A 19,893-nucleotide genomic window follows, 5' to 3' on the forward strand; every position below is an offset into this window, starting at 1 on the left:
AAAAGTGACTGCCGAATTATTTCCATACTAACGCTACGTTTGATTGGCGAAGCGAATGATTGGAAAGCTCGTCGGAGTACGTGCTTGGGTGTCCAAAATGGGACAGATGGATGCCCCACAAACCTAACGATTCAGCACTTGTTTCATCTGGTGTAGCGAAGTTCGATATGCAGTGTACTTTTGCATTAAATCCTTTCAACGGTGAATCTTCAATCGAGTGTGGTTTATTCTCTATGCTGGGATAAAATGACGCGCTTATGCCTTTGGAAATACAAGGAAGTTAAAAAGACTTTCGAAATTCAAGGAATACTAGGTAATATTAATAAGAGCAGTGGTTTTGGGGGAAAGGTATGGTCAGAAGATTGCCTGGTCCTCAACCGCATCTTTGTGACCGAGCTCATGTAAATGAGGTTGGCGTTGTCCCTTCATTTATCATCTGGAAAATGGATGAAGTTTACGCTAAATTTATCGGAAAACAATAGCGTTTGTATGGAGATGCCGTCCTAGAGACTGTCATTCCATCATCAAATACAGTGTGAACGTTGTGATTTCTGCGACCATTCAAACAAGCTCAGGTTGACATTACGCTGTCAGTTCATCTGGTGCCTGTTGTCAGTCACTCGATTGGGATCATTCCCGTCGTAGTGATAAATGGTGGATATCAGCCGCTGCTGATTCACAGGCGTACAACTTCCACAGACTCCTCTTTGATGAACTTGACTTGGCCTGTAATTGCAATGTGCTCTGCTTTCAAAGCACCCTTTTTAGAATGTCAGTTTTAAGACCCGGTGGTTTTCCCTGTACATCGGGCTGCCCCCTTCTCAACGTTTGTTGATGCTGACCACATCCGGCTTCCATCTCCTTGGGGCTAACCACGTAGGCGCAGTCCGCGGGTCTCCGTCATACTTATTTTCTACTTGGGCCTGGATTGAACGGCGTTTGACAAATACAAATTTGACTTTCACAGGAAATTCAAATGAATCCAGTCAAGTATCTCGTTCCGCCCTCACTATCTTTGCAGTATTTTTATATCTTCGTTATCAGCACCATTTCCAAAGTTTTGTATACCGCACTCTCGCACGATGCTGCCTGAAGATGCCTTTGTTTAACTTCTCCAAATGAATCAGCAGCTACGCTATTTTAACATCCTATAAACACTACCACAGCTTCGTTCCAACATCGCCGGCCCCTATTGTGACTGTTGAGTCCGTCTAAACGCACGAAGTGGGTATGTTGTGCCTATGGTGGGTTGTCTACGGATGGCTACAACTAGGCCCGGTGCTTGATTGGGGATGCAAAGTTTCTGCGTATCTCTAAGTAGTCCTGATGCCTTAGTGCGAAATATACGTGGTTTCGAAATTAACAGCTTGAGAAATTGTAGATGACCGGGATATTACTTATCCGTACCCAATTCAAAAACTTGTTCTCAGGCACATGCTTTCAAGGAGAGTAGGGCGCTTGAGCCCATACTTTTCTCGATGGACGATGCCACTGCGGCAGCGCCCAGAAATGACCTCATTAGCTCCGAAAAGACTAGGCATTACATTCAAGGAGGAAAATTCGGAAGAAGAATAATTGCTGGCTCAGTCTATACTGACGGAAAATTGTTCACATATTCTCCAAGTAAACTTTCACAGATTGACAGTGGGTAATTTTTTACGTTCTCACAAATGAACGATAGTTTTGTAACACTGCCCGCAGACTCCATACCGTCACAGACACTGGAGTTAAGGAAGCCTCATGCCCAGTCGAAAAAGTTGGTTACCCATTGTGATTATATTTTTCTTGAACTTGGTGGGGCTATTCGCAATTCTGGTGCTGCGCAAATCAGTGTGCATCCGGAATAACAAACTTGGAATCGGACATGATTCTGGATACAGCGTGGTGCAGTCACGTCACCGTAGTACGTGACTTCGGATGCCTGGCATCTGCGGCCCCATTCCATCCATCGGCGAAATTTCTACTGGTTCTGCTTATTATCCTCATATCATCGCCCGAAGTAGCTAAGCTTTTGAGGCATGGAACAAATAGCATGTTCTTTATGATCGGAAGCCTGGCACTTGTCCGTGACAAGTGAAATTTGAAGCCTGTAACTCTACACCACAGAGGGATTACTCCAAGGGACGGTTTGTTCTAATTGTTCTATCAGCGCGGTCTGCGATGTTCCGATAGGGACTGTGAGATTGTGGCATGGTCCACCCAATCTGGACAGCATTACGCGTGCACAATTCTAGACAGTGGCACGTGCATTTATAGCCATCCCTCCACCCACATACATGGCTTTTCAGCTCACCGCCACTCACGAGATCTGTCTTTTTCTTATAGTCACAAATCACGCCACACGATGGTGGCGCACTTGATTACACAGTTTACACTCGCTACCTAGATCAAGTAACTCGCCTTTCTTCCCTACATTTACGAGTCACGACACAGTGGTGACTCTTCTGACATTAACTGACTACCGGAAAACGTTTAGCAGCTATGCTTCGGAGATAACACGTTCCCATCGTCAGGACCTTCACCAAAAAACTCTCACGGAAAATAAGTTCCTCTTTTGACTTGCTCCACATTTCGTTTTGCATTTATTTTTACATATGTTTCAGCTCACCACTGTCCACCATAGTAAAAACTTTTATTAATGCATATGCCTTCCGAATTGTATTACGGCTACCATTCGCTGTGAACTAATACATTCATCAGCGTGTGCGTCAGCCGTAACGGGGCAGGTGGACGTTTGCACTAGCTATTACAATTCACTTAACGTAGAATTACTTCGACTTGTCAACTCCGCACGTTAGCACTGCAATCTCGCTGCCTCAGTGCTAGGGGAAGACGCAAGCGTTGTTATTCGACAGGCGAGACCCTAAACGCAGTCGTCGGCCTCCAAGATTTCCCTTTGTTCAGAACATAAGACACGTGCGCCCCATATTCTCGCACGATCCACTGAGCGCGACGGCACACATTCAGTATCACATACTTAAGACGGTATGGCATATCCATTACTATGAACAACAGCCTTGTTTTTATTACCCGCTTTTTACCCTCGTTAATGGACCTCGCGGCTGTACTATGTTTCATGGAACTCACACACTCTTGTACTGTCACCCGTTTGCTAGCGAAAGCCCAGATGAAACAGGCGCGTGCTTCTTTTCTCTTTGGTGTATATAGCAGCGTGTGAAACCGCGTTCACCAATCTCCTTCTGAGTTTATTTCGGCTCGATGGTGATGAACACTTCGAATGTGGGCAAAAACTGGAGCTTTTTCCCTGGACAGAATTTATCCCAGAGTTTCTGATCCTGCACTGAACACGACAGTGAATAAAAATTTATCTTAAGTATATATAGAGGCAGAATCCTTGAAACTAAGCGCTGAATAATTTTTACATTACCGGTAATCTGAGATCTCACAGACGTCTCATTTTTTCCCCCACTTCTAGAAGAAGCAAGTTATGGGTTTACAAAGGTAGAGATAGCTCAAGCACAAGGAGTATATTATTGTCCATGCGTGATATATCATCGCTGTTCCCTGCATAATAATTTAAATATAATATCCCTATCCATCGCATAGTTGACCAAATCTTCATATCAACGCTAATTGTTGAACTTCACGCGCCTCGAATCCGGTTCTCTGATCCTGTTGGCACACCCTATTTGAAACAATTCCCTCTTGAAACATGATCCGCCTTATTCTTCCAGCTTCTTCTCAAACACCAGTCAAGAATGCAGTCCGTAAGTCAGTTCAACCACTGATCACTTAGACCGTGCGTGCTCCAAATTTGTTCGCACTTGGAACGTCGGCCTCTTCAGACAGCCGTTTTTCCCTCGCGCGATTGCTTGGTCATTACGCCGTCGTACCTCGTTATCTCCACGATGCCACCAACGCAACGGAAGACCTTCAAGGTCGATGCGTTTTTGACGCAAAGAACATCAGCGCAGATATAATAGAGGATGCCTCAACGCCCAACTTCTTCGCACTGCAGTCATATTCAAGTACTGTTCTTATTATTGACCACCTCCGGGTCTCTAGGTCACATGCCTCTTGAAAAAATTACCGGGTTAAGAAACATGGTAACCTTATCATACTTACCTTGCCTTTCATCCTCATGTTTCAAGTTGCTCCTCATGAAAATAAATTTTTGCTTTTGCGGATTGGAATAAGCTTGTTTATAGCTGCGCATCCAGGATAAGACGTGGTCACGAGTTTAACTAAAGGCGCAGACTGATTATCTGTAAATCATTTGACTTTGACTTTACATCTCCGTCCCTAATAAGCAGTAGGTAACGTGTCTACTGCAAAGGGATTGGGTGGCATCATGATCCTAAAACCATAAGGACGTGATTCACTCGGTCTGTTTGTTCACCGCCACCACGTGCTGATGTCTACCTCTCCCGCTATTAAAGATGTTCATTTCTTTAAACACCGCCAATCACCCTAATAGGTTAAATCACTCAACCCACTGTTACTCCAGTACACCGATTGGTTAACCTGCATGGTCATTATTCATGAATGTATTTCAAGCGGGAAAAGTTCGAGTGTCACTTGGCCCTTTCTATGTGAGTCCTCACGCTGGTGAGCTTAGTGCTCCGCGCCCAGGACATCAAGTGGTGTGCTACGCCCTTTTTCGGTTGTCTCGTTCAGGTGAACAAAAGCCGCTGAAAGATAAAAATGAATCCAACTGGGGAAGCTTGGGTGAAAGCCTCAATCCTGTGCATCAACCTAAGGATCTATGAGACATATATGCTACAAACAACATCAAACCTAGAACTGTTCAAAAGAGGTTTATGCTCTGAGAATAGTGCGGCTGCGTTTCCGTTGAAATCGTTCCGTTGCCCATTTCAACGGTTATTTCGCTGTTTTCCTCACACTTTAGTAAACGTATAGTGAACTTCGAAGACTGATAATTTGCTTCATTTACGGCGTTTATCGGACGACCTCTAGATTTTCGCACGTAACACTAGTTTTCAATCATCATTAGCCAATGCCCGTTGGTATAGGGTTTATTATCCTGGCACCCCATCATCATAACTTTCGAACATTCTAAAAACCGACGGTTGCTTTAATATTAACTTCTTAAGAATTCCCCAGAGAATTACGCCTTTGTGTCATAACCACTAGATGAAATGAGTGTCTATAATTAATTTCAAGAAAATTTTACCCGTCACAGATGGCGTCGTCTTGGTTGGTGGGGCCTGCGAAATCCAACCCAATGAATCGGAGGCACTATATGCTTCAAAATCTTTTGATATATGGATTCAGATTAATACTACGTTTGGAGTTGGCAGAAAGAGGTCTATCGGTGAAAAAGCTCATGGATCACAATATCAGGCTTTAACCGCCAACTATAAAAGTTGAGTAAGAAATCAGTAATTATGTGAAAAATCCATTCCGGTACTATTGGATCAATCGAGACTTTGGCAGATTCACTGATTTATACACAGCTCAGGCATTCGCCCAAGTCTCTCGGGTCTTTCACTAGCTCCCATTCGCCTGAAAAGCGCAAGCGAGAAAGAAGTGTAGCACTTCTTTCTAAGTTCTCAGAGAGGGGCTGCAAGTACTCCTGCGCCAGGATCTGAAAAGGTGTCTAAGAATGCTTTAAACCAGGTTCTAGACGAGGCGTGAACAACAGCCGGCAGAGCGTTGTTCAACGCAGCTACTACTCAAAGTGAAAAATATTTGCCTGGGCTTCAAAATCTTACCACAAACCCGCCATGGGTTGGCTGTGTCAACAGTGAAAAGCCTGTTGACTAAGCCTTGTGCAAACAGGGCATTGGTAAGAATTAGGCGAGACTACTTCAGAGGAAAGAGGCAATATACCACGAGACGCGTTTTATTTTCTACGGATATTTGGCAAGCTATCATTTTCGTATCAACTCGCTGGACCGCTCAATTAGCGTTACCTCGTTCGTGCGTCCTGAGTAGACAACTTGGTGGCATATTCAAGGAGCTGTCTTACGTGGATCCCAAAGTGTACTCGGAAGTCCATGCAATTAATACGGGAGGAGTAGCCCCGAATCATCCGTAGAGCGGCGGAGGACTTTTGAGCCAATTATTCATGTTGCAGTGAGGAAATGCTTGAAGACAGATACCCATATCCGTTTTGGTATTCATATGCATCATATCTTTTGACTCCTGCTCGCCATGCATGACAGGGTTGTTCATCGAGTTTTCTCTCAATGACATTTGGACACGATTTTCGTATTTTCAGGGGGGAAGTGCCAGTCCAAAGACCACTGATTTGCAGCGTCTCCATGCATTTGGAGGGCACCTGCATTGGTACTCCAGGATTTCAAGTCATCCGCAAAAAGTAGACATGGATTTGCAAGAACATCTGGAGGGTCGCTGACGTATATCAGAAACAACAAGTGATTCCAGAACGGAGCCTTGAGGATTTCCGGTGAAGACCGGCGCTGGAGAAGAGTGCGTCAAACCTATTCTCGCTCGGAATGATCTGTCTGATAGGAACGTCTTGATCAAGTATGGGATTTTACCTTGAATCCCGTAAGACTAGAGTTTGTGGAGCAGCGGGACGTGTGAGAAGTCAAAAAATGCCACCCAATATGAGTTGCCGGTTGTTTGGGTTAAGCTATCTATGAAAACAAGCTTTTTTATCACACAGCGACGGTTTAGAAGAGCATCACGTTGAGCTAGAAGTATCAAGTTGTTCGCAGTAAGATGATATATGAGAGCTCGCTTTAGAATGAGCTCTATCACCCTGCACGGTGAGCTAGTCAGGCTTATCGTCCTGCAGCTGCCATGCGATAGTCGGCCATCTACCGTGAAGACCAAGTTGGTTGGAGGCCGCTCGTAGCTACGCCTTCCCAAGGTTGTATGTGGCGAAGATTCTGGGGTTGAATGTAGACCCGCATAGTGTACTCTGTAGGCTTCGGATACCACTCTTGTGCTACTCGTGGGTCCACATTTGCTGTCCCTGAAGGGGAACACGGAGAGCCGTTTTCTGCGGCTATGTCTCGTGAATTTGTGCATCACATTTTTGTGTTTCAAAGGAGGTCCAGAATAGCAGGTTGTTTTATTATGTTATTTTGGTGGATTTCGGATTAACAGCGGTTCTGCATTTCACGAAGTGCCAGCGCCAGAAGTCGCCGGGTTGTTCTTGGTGGCTTTCGGCTCATCCGGCCGCGTCCTGTTTTCTTGGGGCGAACATCGCATCCGCCTCGTGAACTTTCTGGAAAATCGTCTCATATAAGCCTTCCAAAGAGGCTGGTCTCTAAGCTGGTGCCGAATGCATGCAATGGGGGCGGTCAGAATAGCTCCTTTCAGGAAAGCAGGACAAGAACCAGTCATGTCGGCGTGCCGATGCATGGAAATGGAGTGGATATCCAGGTAGGTCTATGGCTCAGAACAAATGCTGGCGTCAAAATTGGCGCGATCCGGCCACGTTCATTTAAACATGGCGTCCGATGAGACAACACGAAAGTGAAACGCAGGTGACATGAATGCAGCGTGACGAGAAGTTGTGCGTTGGGAAATACTGAACAATGGGCACTGAAATGGAACCTGAATTGGATGGGCATGCGATTCATGCGCAAACCAACATTCTGATCGGTCAGTTTTGTAAAAGCCAGGATGTGCGTGGGTTCACACCGCATTTGTGCGCAAGCCAAGGAAAAGAGTTGAATCGTTAAAGTCAGTTGACTAAGGAAGAATGGACCGTCAGTGCAAGCGAGAAAATAACATGAAACAAATTAAAGAACAAACTCCAGGATATCTTCGCTTCCTCGCGTGAAATGGGTGCAGTTGGACGTGTATAAAATAAATAGCTGAACTTAACGTCGCAGAACCTATCAACGTACCTTAAACTGCCGTACGCTAACCGTCCTTTCTTCACACAACGTGTTTATAACTACCCACATCACTCGTTCAAATGAAAGTTTAACAAGTGCTGGACATTTGTGATTTCAGAAATCTCCATGTAGTCCTCGATATGCATACGCACATACATACATATGTATACATACACGTCTTATTTAATCACAGTGCGTCTTATGAATAAACGCGCTAACGCAGTAAGTCGAAAAGAGGTCGGATGACGTCACTCGGATTTCAACTGCGGACCAGTAGGCCCTTGCTCAGAAGCTTATCCCACCTGGCCAGAGAGCCACGGGAGGCTGTTATGCAAACCTCTGCTAAGCTGATGGGCCTCGTACGGGCTGAGGTCTAGAAGCACAATGCATTCTTCTGCAAAACCCCTGCGGGTGGAATAATAACTTTAAAGTCAAAATGTGGCACTTTATTGCATATATGCTCAGCCTAAAAAACCCTCATCTGCCGTCATTTTTTGCTATTTGTTTTAATTGATCTCTTTTGAAAATTACTGGCGCACATTCGGCTGTGAAGTTCGTATGCCATGGCTTCGGAAGTGACTTTCGTTGAGAGATTTGTGGGTATATCGTTTTCCTCCTTCACGGCATTTGAGACCTTAAATGAGTATATGAAGGATAACTTTGCGGTCCTTGTGCGTTTATGCAGTAATCGAAGCATCAACGCTATTTTGCGTTACGAATGGGTGTACTACAAGTGCGGCAGACGCCCTCCAAGACCAAGGGAAAGCCGTGGAATCCGAAGAAGCTAGTAAGACGAGCGTATTTTCTACTAAAAAAGTACGCGAACCACCAGCTGTATAGTGTGGTTTTGTCTACGGAGGCAAAGGACCCAACTGGCAGTGGCCTCTTATTTTCCTGAACGCCACCACAAACTGTCAGTTTCTGTACGATCGGCTTCATGTTAATCGACACCTAACCGAAGGCGACTTGGGCACCTGCAGGGCCCTGCTGAACTATGGAACGCTGTCATCTGAAGTGCAGCAGTTTATGGCAGCTGAATTGGGAAAGATTCTTACCACTAAGGATATACACAACTACCGCCAGAAGTGTCGACCGGCTATGTTGAGTAGGTGCCGCATGGCTGGGTATAAATGTAGCTGATGATATGCCTTCGGTCCAGGCCAAACTTTGGGAGACCGGACGCGTCCTTGTGTGTCAGACAGAGGAAGGTCACAATAGCCGCATATGTTTCTCCCGATGGCACCAGATGGCGTTATTCCGACGCTTTTTAGATAATAATAATAATAATAATAATAATAATAATAAGGTTTAGCCCCAACTTGTGGGTGGCATACCATCTGGCATGACCATAGTTTTACAGTCAGAATGGAGCATGACTGGGGGATTTGTGGGGATGCGGATTGTACAAAAAGAGGATAATGTCGTAAACAGTGGGGAATACCCGATGATATAGTAATAATAGGTTAGTTCCCAATTTGTTGGGAAAAATGGGCATGAGGTTCGACTAGATCAAAGACAGTCAGGTGGCATGAACTGAAACTGAAAACCATTGCCTGCCACGAGTGACCTTGGGTGGTTAGGTAAATGGCCGGAGTCACAACGAGAAAAAGAGGAGATGGAGATGGGATAAAGCAAATTGGGAGCACATGGCAAGTTTTGCCCCAAAATGTGGTTTAATCTGAAAATAAGCAGACTCACTGGTTGCACTGTTGTAGGGAAGTCAGGTGCAGGGGAATAGGTTGGATGGGGGAAAGTTGCTAATACATAGGGCGACCGGAACTCCGTATACGGATTTGAACTTTTGCAAGAAACAAGTCGAAATTGCGGCAGGAAAGCCAGGCTAGCCAAATCTGGGCGAAAATTTATTGGGTACGGAAGAGCTCATCCCAGCGACGCGGCCGGATGAGAACTGCTAGAAGTTGTCACTACAGGCTTCAGTAGGCGAGGGATTGCGTTTGGGATTCTGGAGAAAATAGTTGCGGGAGTGCCATCTCACTGGGTATGACAGTGCCATGCCATCATCGCACTGACATACTTCGGTTTATGGACAACCCCGTAACCGTCGTCAAGGGTCGGAGAACGGATGTGCGGTTCCCTGGCGAGACGCCGGTTCTGGGTGAGACGGAGGTTGACACAGGGGGTCATGCAGATGTGGGCTCACGTATAATTTCCCTTTTTTGGAGGACGTGTGAGTGTAGACCGGGCACCAGCCAGTTTGAATGAATAACAGTTCTAAATGGCGTTCGGGCAACTGCGGTCGAGGATTGAAGCTTGGGAAGAGGGGCGACGAGAAAGAAGTAGAATGAAAGCAGTAGCGCGTAGTAAATTTAGACGGAACGCATGCAACAAACCGCCTTGGGTAAGTTTTTTAAAGCATCTAATATTCGGCATGTACGCGTTCGTAGAGAACGAGTAGATTGCTCCCATGCGTAAACTGTTCGGCTTATTCAAAGAAATGTTGGGCAACACGTATCCGGTTAGGACCTTTGTAACAGACAAGTTGGTGGCGCAAATGCGTGCAGCAAGAGTCGTGTTCGGTTGTGACGCTGTGCTTTGCTACTTTCATGTCCACAAAGCCATCAGTAAGCACGTATGTTTAATTTAATATCCATGTATTTTTGGCCACAGACACATTCTGCGATTAGCCGGCCTATATTTCACCGCACGGCTCGCCTATATAATGCTGAACAGTAGGTTTTATGTTCATCGTATTGCAAGCACACAGATTCCGTCAAGACCTACAGCTTCTGCGCCGAACCGATCCTCGATTTCTTTCCTATCTTACGGCTGTCCGGTATGATCGATGTAGGTTCTATGTGGCTAGTTGGTTAGGCATCGTGTACCCCTAGCCGGGTGTTAGTTGTGTGCCTCGGTTGGGTTCGTTCAGTTGTCTACTATGATTGACGTATGTCCCATGTTCCTAGTCGATAAACCTCGAGGTCTTCCCAGCATAATTCGCAACCTATCATGGAAAACTGGTGTTTGCCAGCAAACGTGCACGACGTCTAGAAAATAATCAACATGCGCTGCGGACTTTTTACTGGCAACAAAGGATCATCAACCAAAATTTGTTTGCACGAATGCGCCTACGACTATGTTGCATCTCCAAAGGCCATTTAGATTCTAGAATGTTGAGGAATTTTTTTCCGGTGTGAAAACACATGAAAGTTACGTTCAGTGTATGTGAGTCAATGTTTCCCACAATTCGCGACTTTTTTATCATCAGGTATGTAGCGTGGGACGTCAGGAAGTCAGCGGTATTCGATGTTCGAGAGGATGTAGCGACGGCACATATCAATCCTGAAATATGCAGAGATACGGACTGGTATTAATGAGTCCACACGGTATACACAGCACACAGGCGCACAGGTCGGGTGAGACAGAAGAGAACACCGGAGCGTGGTAATGACACACGTGTATTCGAACGAAACCGAAACCGGTGGACGGGGGCGTACAAAAGGGGGTCGATTAAGGTCAGTCAGGGGGGGTTGTACAAGCGGCTATTCTTTCCTGTCCGGGGTTCGTTGTGGCTCGACCATGGAACCTGTAATAGGGAACGAGAGAAATAGGCACTTACAAGGTCCTATGAGGGGAGTGCAAGCAGATACATTCGAGTTTCAAATGCGTTACAGGTAACGTATTCACAGTTGGTGGTGTTTATTGACCTTGAGAATTCGCTCGCTTAAACAAATCGCCGTGGTAAATGATTTTCAATAGTACACGAGCATATACATTATACATAGACATTCTAAACTACGAAGTGGCAAGTCTGAAAATGCCGTAGATTTCGAGAAATCAATCTCATTGTGAGAATAGCCAGCTACCTCGTATGGGGCAGTTGTATGTTACGATATGGATCCAGCTACTCGGTCATCCAGTCATTTATTTCAGCTTGGCCTGTGAATGAGTCGACTTGCAAGGACGAAGGACTCATATCGGATGCCATATTTTTCGACTTCTCAAAAGCAGTTGATAGGGTCTCACACGTCCCGCTGCTCCACAAACTCGAGCCTTGCGGAATTGAGGAGAAAATCCTTCACTGGATCAAGGCGCTCCTGTCAGACAGATCACTCCGAGTGAGAGTATGCTCAACCTGCTCTTCTCCAGCGCTGTTCTCCATTGGAGTTCCTCAAGGCTCCGTCCAGGGACCAGTGCTGTTTCTGATCTACGTCAATGACCTCCCAGATGTTCCTGCAAGTCTGTCTACTTCTGTGGACGACTTGAAATCCTGGAGTACCAATGCCAGTGCCCTCCAAATGGATGTAGACGCTGCAAAGCAGTGGTCGTTAGACTGGCACCCTCCTCTGAATGATGAAAAGCGCGTCCATATGTCGTTTGAAGGGGACCCAGCGAATGCATTCATTATGCATGGTCAAAAGGGACCAGAAAACATCATGAGGATAGATGCCAAAAAGATTTAGGCATCTGGGTCTCCTCAAACTTGTCCTTCGCACTGCACCATGAGAAATCTGCCCAAAAGGCATTCGCCGTTTTACGGATGATCCGACGTACCTTCTCCCGTATTACTCGCATGGACTTCCAAATACTTTATGGGGCCTACGTCAGACCGCTCCTGGAGTACGCCAACCAAGTTGTCTACTCAGAACGTGCGAGAACGTCACCCTCATTGAGCGTGCCCAGCAAGCTGATACGAAAATTGTTGCCGGCCTCAAATCCGTGGACTACGAAACGCGTCTCGCGATGCTCGATCTCTTTCCCCTGGAGTACCATCGCCTCCGAGGAGACCTAATTCTTACTTACGCCCTGTTTGAACAAAGCTTGGCAAACAGGTTTTTTACCATTGACCCAGCAGACACACGGCGTGGACATAATAAGATTTTCAAGCTCAGAACACATTCATTCGAGGCAAAAGCCTCGCTCCAGTGTTTCAATCATTTCGAGCAGTAGGTGCGTGGAATGACCTTCCTCCGACGGTTGTTCACGCTCCTTCTAGAACCCAGTTTAAAGCACTATTGGGCACTTATTTATGCGAATTCTCGCGGTGGCGAGCATACTGCCCCGCTCTGAGAACATAAAGGACAGTGCTTCACCTTTTTTCACTTGTGCATTTGAGGTGAACGACAGCCACTGACCGACAAGAACAAAAGAGACCCGGGAAACTTGGGCAATAGCCTCGATCCTGTGTATCAATCTGTGCATCCGTGAATCCGTGAATGGGATGATCGTCTCGAAAATCTCATGACCTTGGGCAGTTGGGGTATTAGCTGAGTCCACGGGTAGCCAGGTGTTACCACAACCTGGGAAACAGTTTGTCGTTAGTTCGTCACATACAAACTAACCCTGCGCGATAAATACTTCATTTTCGACTGTATAGTTATACCTGATCGCTGAATGGCGCTTCAGGTATCGCTGATTTGTGTCAACAACACTCCCATCGCATGTATGTAGAGACCATGTAAGTCGCCGTGGATTATATTTAAAAAAGCGTTACACCTTACACAAAGTCTGAGGGCGACTGAAACAAACGGTTACAGACGCTGTTGCAGTGCATATAAACCAAATGAATTCATTTGGTTCTTATCATTAATATCCTAGGGAGCCTTCCATGAACTCCTCATAGGCCACAAAAATGGAGAATCGAAAAGTTGTGGTAATAGTGATATTCCCCCCGAGCCGATTGGGGGTATGTGGGGACGAAGGTTATGTTAAAAACAGAAAAACTTCTTTGTTTCGAAGATTGTAAACACTCTGTCGCCGACGTTATCGGGAGTTGTGAACCGACCTTGAGAAGCATACACTAGAGACAGATGAGCAAACTGCCAGAAAAGATGGCTAGTACACTATGGTTAGCAAATATTTCGCAGCTTATGGTAGCAGATTTAAGCGCACGGCCGTGGTACCAGTTCTTAAAAATACGATAATCACGGGCAGAGGGTGCTAGAGTTCGTAATTATGGAACCTCTGTATCCGTCTAATACACAGTGCCCAATTTGATGCGACGTGGGAGCGCAGACCACGAATAGTTCGTGTCACCACGTTTCCCATTCATCCGCGCATTTCACCTTGACCATTTTATCCTATTTGAACCATTAAATATGTATTGGTGGCGAGATCTCGAAAAAAATTAGTGTTCATCCCTGTGCTCTTGTTCAGACCATGGGGATAGTTAAACGCTCCTGTGTTGATTCTTTTCCCAATACGCAGTGTGGGTCCTGACTGCCATGTAATAGGAACACCTGAGCCGCTCTCGTTGCAGCTAGTCGGTAGGTAATTAGGGAAATGGATTAGCTCGACTCCTTGGAGGATGAGGGGGAACGGTAGTCAATCAGAGTAAGCGGGTCAGCGTAAGACCAGTTTCCTGTGCTGATCCTTCGCTGAAAACCGAAACAGAATGAGTTTTGTGGATTCACGATTGATTCCGAGAGGTTTGAGGCCCTCAGCGCTGGCTGACGCGCAGATGTTGCTGCAAAAACCGATGCCGCACGAGCATAGTCACTACTCCCAAATGATGGACCAAGGTGGCCCAGTGCTTAAGGCACGAATTTGCTGATAGGAACGTTGGTTGTTCGATCCCAACATCTATATCCCGGCTGCTCCTGTCTAGGCTTGGGTATCCTGGCAGTATCTCAGCGCCCTTGCTTCCTTCAGGCGGTATGGCAGCTGAACACCGAAAGACTGTCAAAGTCGAACCATTGTTTACTTAATATGATTTGTCCACATGGAAATAGTTACTAATGCGACGTAGGGAGTGGTATGTGAAAGTATGCAGTGGAGAAAGGAGGAATGTGACATCAGTAGCTTGCCTCCCTACTATATGCAATAAGTTAAGCGACACGGCTAATGGCATCACACGACGGCTGGCGTGGCATGGAAGTATTGATGGTTGTGTCATAGTTTTATATGGGTTGGGATACTGCCAGGGCGTCCAGAACTAGATAGGAACACGATTAGAATCCTCAACCAGAGCATTTGGTTCAAAAGGATGACGGCAGGACAGCACTATTTGGCATGAAATGCAGGCAAATTGCCATTTTACAGAACAAGTAGCCACACATCTTCCAACACTCAACGTGGAGGGCCGGGACGCTGTGTCAGTTATACCTCTACCCAGTGACCAAACTGAGTCGAGGGACTACGGACACTCTCCAATATAGCTCATTGGGTTGCAAAAGCACACAAACCGCCACGCCCCGATAGAGTCCAGTCTCTTCATAATTGCTAAGCTGTTGTGACCGTGTGTGACTTGTGGGCAGTATGGGTGACTTACACTTGCAAGATGGGACGCAGCCTGAATTGTAAAGTTCGTTCAGTTGTAGCACCCGCTCGGTGTCTATCTGCCATTCCAGCGGAAGGATACACGAGGACGGGGATACTGCCAGGTTGCTCAAGGAGCAGTGGAGATGCTGGGTTTGGGTTCGAATCATGGATCTTCCGGCTCGTAGGCTGTCATCTTGACCACTGAGCTATCTCAAACTCAGTTGTTTCGTCCACAGAGCAGGGTAAACAGTTGGTCGGAGTCCTAAAAATCGAGGTTGTGGGCTTTGTAGAACTGACTCTGTCTGAGACGCAGTGCATTTGCCTCTAGTCGACTTGCAAACGGGACGGCATTTTCATGTTTACTGTCATGTACTTATAAAAGGAATTCATAATCCACAAGAGGGCTAAAAGCAGTGTTTGTGTAGGTAATCGGTATAGGCATTCGATTGAGCTTATTTTTCGCTAGGTTTTCCGTTTACAAAAGCCACTGTCAGAACTCCGGCACCTGGTGACTTACCCATGCTACTGGAGAAGAAAAGGGCATACGTATTCACCTGCGTGCATTAGGGCGACCCTGCACCACCACTATCCTCGAGTATGTTGCCGGATGTGAAAGCTCGCGAACCATCATCTTAGGTTATGAATTAGTAAACCCCAACTTCCACGTATTTTATCCTGTCGAGGAAAAAGCCATACAAGCAATACGGCTCATTCAAACAATGTAGGTACAAAGTAGGTACGAGTCCACTTTTCGAAAATGACCGACTCTGTCCAGTCTTTTGAGACCGTCTCCTTTTCCAATATGCAGGCAAACAGGTCAGAAAATCGGTGTCTGAGAATTTCCTCTCGTCTTTGAAAATGCGGGTGGGAGGTTCTCCTTCGGGCGTAGGGTCCAGGTGAGTGACAACTGGTGACCGTGATAACTTTTGTTTGAAGTATTCGGCCTAACGATCCAGTCACTCTTTTCTAGTCAAGATGGTCACTCCTTTCTGATTCTTGATGGTTTTCTGGGGCCGGCCGCACGGATCAACTCTAATAATCTTCAGACTTTCTCGGCTTTCTGAGCCTCTTTCATTTCCTTGGGCTTCTGAGTCCACCATATCGGCGCGCACGCTCACTTACACTGCTGATGGTACCACGTGATGGCCAATGTGGCGTGATTTTAACTCTATATGTGGGTCCATTTTCGTACGTTGTTTGGGTTACTGTCATGGAGCCCCAGACCTAGACAGCAGGACGATTATGGTCCTCAACCAAAGCCTTTGGCTCAAAGCCTGACCACAATGCGGTCCCCTGGAAATGTTTACAGTACAGGTTGCCAGACATGTTCCAATCCCTAACGCGAAGGACCAGAAGACTGTTCGTTAGACCTCTAGATATCGACCAACCTCGTAGTGTCATTTTAGAAAGCTACCTTTCTATTCGAGTAAGCCCTCTGTCGTTCTTAACCTTTTGAAGTAGTGGGGCACGGGAGACGAGGGTTTATCTTGTCATAAGGCGTGGGAAAACCTTCTCATCCCTGAAGGACGTTAATAGTTAACAGCACACGGATGGTTGACTTTCGGAGTCACTAAGCGGTACAGATGGAATCAACGATGACAGGAGCTGTTATGATATCATTTTTGCTTGCCCAAGCTGATCCCGGTCAAGTTCACTATATAATAAAATCTGCTGACGACATTCCGTTGGCTGATGAGCCTGAGGCAAGCATGTCAATAACAACTGATGTTTTTTTATGGGTTGATGGATCACATGCCCCATCAGAATTTAGAAGGCATTATGTACCTTACAGGGAAGCGAATCCACTGCCTAAATTGTTTACGGGGACTCTGAGACTAGCCAAGTCTGTTTAGAGTTGGACAGCGAATGAGATTTTGGTGAGTACTACTGAACATTCTGAGGTTGACTGCAGTGCTCTGCCAACCGACCTGGAAGAGTAGTGGGGTTGAGAGCTAAATCCATTGGTTAGAAGGCCCTTGTTTGGACAGATTGAGAGGATGGAGGATGGGAAGTCAAGATCCATCGGGTGCTCAGACGAAGAAGATGAATAGGTGCAATATTGGCGATAAATCCTATCGTGAGTTCAGTTGAAAGATTTTTCCGGGACAGCGGAAAAGGTTAAATACCTTAGCGGTCGGTCAGGTACCATCAGCAGCACAGTGAGGTCCGAATCCGCGCGACAAACTGGGAAAAAGCCTCAAAGTAGCGTAAAAACGGTTGGACTTCAACCTGTCGGGTGTCATTGAAGCAGATTTTGAGGATTATCAGATTGTGACGGGATACGATAGACCCACGGCGAACGCTGGGATGGAAGAGACCAAGCGATTCATCACCCATTTTAAGAGGGAGCTGCTGCGGTTGAGTTAGGGGTGGTTACAATTTGTTGTGACGGGGCAGAACTGTTGTTTGGTGGGAGGAAAGGTGGCAAACAGGTTGGTGTTTGGACAGGATGTTTTTCATAAGCTAGGCCTAGTGGGACTGTCACCAGAGAAGACCTAATTAAATAGGGAAATTCGGAGGTAGTGTGGGTGCATTTTATAAGGGAGTGTTTTAAGTAAGCAATTGTTTATTATGGAAGTTTGGTTATTTGCTAGAGCTGGTTTACAGTCCACGAAAAAGGTTGCAACTGTGCGCTTGGTATTCAAATATCGCACATTGATAGCGTTTTGAGTACCTTTGTCTTTTCATGAAAATAGGAGTGAGGAAGCTGGTCTTTGACGAGTTCCTGCATAATTTCCTTAGAGGTGAAACAGTGCTCGTAAATTCTCTCCCTCTGAGGGGGCGAGATGGACCACGTGGTTAGAACGCAAATTTATTAACCGGAAGGTCCATGGTTCGAAACCGACCTCTGCCACTCGACTTCCCCTATCTAGGCTTGGGCAACCTGGCAGTATCCCAGCCCTCGTGCCTCCTTCGTGTGGCATGGCAGCTAGGCACCGAAAGGGTGCTACAGCTGTACGATTATTATTTTGTATTGTCCCTTAAAATGATCGATCAGAAGCGATTCCGCAACGTCTGTCAGTTCAAAAGGATGCAAATTTAGTCTGATCACTTCTTGAGAGACTGTTTCGAAGAATGTACTTGAGGTCTTCTCTTTTGCAAGTTGGTCTCTTCTTGGAGGGGTCACCATTCCGCATGACTTATCTGTGAAACTACGCAGTATTTTCCGACGATTGGCATTCCCAAAGCTAGACAAATAATATTTTGCAACCATGGGTCTAGCTTTGCAAGTTGTTGCGAAACAGAATCTTGGACTAGAATATAGCTTGATGGTGCCGCCACTATTCTCAGTTGTCGAGCACTCAGTATGCCTTGGTTCACCTAACAGATTTAAATGGCTTCGATCCAAGGACAAAAGGTTAAAAAAATTTAGAGAGGTCGCTAGTACAGTTACGACTAGCGTTTGTAAATTGGTGGCTTACTGACAGAATTGCGCTATTTTTTAAACATTAACGGCGAAGGTGGTCTCCATGCGGGTGTGTGTTAGCTTGCAAGTTTGTGTAGATGATGGTTGGAATAATAGCACATCAACTTACACATGTCATTCTTAAATTAACGAGAGTTGAGGCATCTTTTTTGCTTATTCCTGTGGTCATTCGAGCGTAAGCGCCCAAGAAGGACTGCAACCTCCCTCCGAACAAAAACCAATTAGGTCTTTCCCGTGAACAATCTTTGCTGGGTAGACAGTGCTGTATTTCTCTTGGGTCATTTTCAGACGGTTTAGTAGTGGCATCACATTGTGTGGATTGTCCTATATTCCGCGTTGTAGTTGGTTGACGCAACCTTTAACGACACTGCGACTTTTCCAAGTAAGGGAACCCCGATATATCTGGACATATGGCTGGTTGGCACCCAGAATGGATTTGTTTGTCAACCATCTTCGATCCACTGGACAATGTGGTGTAAACTTTTTCGTACTTATAAGTTTCGTAGCTGTGTCATCATCCTAAGAGTCAGCAACATCAGTGTTGACACCGCTGCTTCACTGCCGTGCAACCGCAAATTTTATTTAATCGTATTTAAAGCCTTACTGTGAGCGAGGGGACCTAGTTCTAGTCTGTTTCAAGCATTCTGAGGTGTCTATACCTTGGAGCACCCGGTCGGGTATTCTGACAGCAGGAACGCCAATGACATCGACCAGCCGCCATTTCTCGCTCCCTGTAGTCAAGCACAGGGAGGTCACAAGTACCCCATCCTGGAAGGGTACCACACCAATCTTCATTCTTGTGGTAATTTACACGTTGTCCACCACGCAGTTCACGTCATTTTAAAGAAAGCACGGCGAAAGACATTGGTCTCGGTAGGCGGTGTTTCAGCGTGGGTAGTAAATGACAGAGCCATGGAGCTGGCTTTAAGGTACATGCCACACAACCAGATACCCTTTTTCCAATTGCCTGGTTACAAATTCGTCGACGTCATCTGACGCCAGCAACATCTCTCAGGCATCGCTGTTCAAAAACCTGGAGACTTTTCGCGTCATCTGACTACAGAAGGCCCGTTTCCTCAAGATCTTGGTGTTCAAGTAGTCTGTGGCGAAAACTTTGTCGCTCTAGAATATGCAAGCAACACCGTTCTCGTCTTCGACGAGAAGGGGAAGGCGCAAGTGTTTTCAGACGAACTGACTAAAGTCTTTTGGTATGCACTTCGCACCCGCAAAATGTAAGGTCATGCTCCAGGACATGCAGTCAATGGACATGCCACTTACAATCCACGGAGAGGAACTTGAAATTCTGAAGCGTTTCACGTATCTTGGATGTATTAGTTCTGATTCTAGTGTCACAGATGAAATCGACGCACGAATCGTTAATTTAAGACACGTATGACATCAAATCGGTATATCCCTGAATCTCAAAGGGCGTGTGTATCAACTACC

Source organism: Opisthorchis viverrini (genome assembly GCF_000715545.1).
Source record: "Opisthorchis viverrini unplaced genomic scaffold opera_v5_340, whole genome shotgun sequence".
Taxonomy (NCBI): domain Eukaryota; kingdom Metazoa; phylum Platyhelminthes; class Trematoda; order Opisthorchiida; family Opisthorchiidae; genus Opisthorchis; species Opisthorchis viverrini.